This window comes from Mandrillus leucophaeus, unplaced genomic scaffold (genome assembly GCF_000951045.1).
Source record: "Mandrillus leucophaeus isolate KB7577 unplaced genomic scaffold, Mleu.le_1.0 Scaffold75, whole genome shotgun sequence".
Classification (NCBI taxonomy): Eukaryota; Metazoa; Chordata; class Mammalia; order Primates; family Cercopithecidae; genus Mandrillus; species Mandrillus leucophaeus.
In genome coordinates, this window is record NW_012108141.1 from 6,442,421 (window position 1) to 6,444,504 (window position 2,084).

Genomic DNA, 2,084 nt, shown 5'->3' on the forward strand with positions numbered 1-2,084 from the left:
TAATTTCTCTCAAGATTTCTGCTTTGATACATGGGTTATTTCAATGTGTGTTATCTAACTTCCAAGGGTCTAGAGATTTTCCTGTTAGTTTTCTGATATTTGTTTCTTGTTTAATAACCACTGTGGTCAGAGAATATCTTCATATATTTCAAATATTTTAAATTTCTTAATTTTTTTTCTGTTCCAGGACATGCTGTATCTTGGTAAATATTCCATATACATGTGGAAAAATGTGTATTTTGCTGTTGTTTGGGGGAGTGTTCTACAAATGCCAATTAGATCCAGTTGCTCAATAGTGATACTTTTTTTTCTATATCCTGCTTGGTTTTTTGGTCTACTAGTGATTCTATTACTGAGAAAATAGTATTTTAGTCTTCAGTTATAATTGTATATTAGTCTATTTACCTTTTAACTTCCGTCCATTTTGGTTTTGTGTAAGTTAATGTACTGTTACTAGGTGCAAACTGATTGAAGATGGTCTTATCTTATTGATAATTTGACTCTTTCCACATTATATACTGATCCTTTTATCCCTGGTATTTTTTTGGCTATAAAGTCTATATTGGTATTAATATAGCCACTGCAGCTCTCTATTGATTAATGTTTTCAGGTATTCATTTTTATCATTCTACTATTGATCTACATCAAATTATATTTGAACATACTATTTTGTAGACAGCATAAATTTGTTTTGTAGTGGTTTTTTTCCCTGCCTTTTCTATTGGTGTGTTTAGAATATTTGCATTTAATATAATTATTGATATGTTTGCATTTAGAGCTACCATTTTATGATTTGTTTCTGTTCACTGTCTCTCATTTCTGTTCTTCTGTTTTCTCTTTCCTATTTTAGGTTAAGCATTTTTAGTATTATGGATTATATGGTAACTTTGTGTTTAACTTTTTGAGGAACTACCTACCATATCTTTGCCAACACTTATTATTATTTTTTTCTTACAACCATTCTAGTGTTGTGAGGTGGTAGCTCGTGATTTAGGTTTATCCACTGTTTTTTATTGTATCTTTTTGTATAGCTTTTAAGCAAATGCACTAGGGTTTATAAGATAGCATGTTAGTTTTGCACAGTCTACTTAGAATAAGTATTTCACTACTTTAGATAGACTATAGATATATTATGTCTTTTTACCCCATCAAAAAATATTCTGTCACCTGTAATGTGCACAGTTGTGATACAATATACGTACATAAAATTTACCATTTTAACACTTTTCCTTAAGTGTACAGTTCAGTGGCATTAACTACATTCACACTGTTGTGCAAACTTCACCACTAGCCATCTCCAGAACTTTTTTATTATTTCAAACAGAAACTCTGTACCCACTAAACCATAACTCTCCTTTCCTCCTTACCCCACTGTTCTACTTTTGGCCTCTATGAATTTGACTAATCTAGGTACTTCATACAAGTAGAATTATAAAATATTTGTCAGTTTGTATCTGGCTTATTTTCCCTAGTATGTTTTCAGGGTTCATTCTTGTCACAGCATGTGGTGGTATATCATTAGGTTTTATGGGTAAATATTATTCCATTGTATACTTATACGATATTCTGTTTATTCATTCATCAGTTGATGGCTATTTGGGCTGTTTCCACTTTTTAGTTATGAATAGTGATCCTATGAGCATGGGCATACAAGTTTTTGTGTGAACATATCTTTCCAATTCCCTTGAATATGTTATCTAAGGATAGAATTTCTGGATCATAAGATAACTTAATCTTCTGAAGAACTGCCATATCCTTGTCAATACTTGTTATTATCTGTCCTTTTTATTATAACCAACCTAGTATGTGTGAAATGGTACCTTATTGTGGTTTTGATTTGAATTTCCCTCAATACTAATAATGTTGAGCATCTTTCAAGTACCTATTAGTGACTTTTAAATCTTCTTTAGAGAAATGTCTATTTAAATTATTTTGCTCTTTCTTTAATTGCATCTTTTTTATTATAGAGTAGCAAGGGCTCTTTCTATACTGTAGCTATAAGACTCTTATGAAATACATGATTTGCAAGTTCTCAGTGTTTTTTGTTGCTTTTTATTTGAATGTCATGTTATAGAATTCTTTAC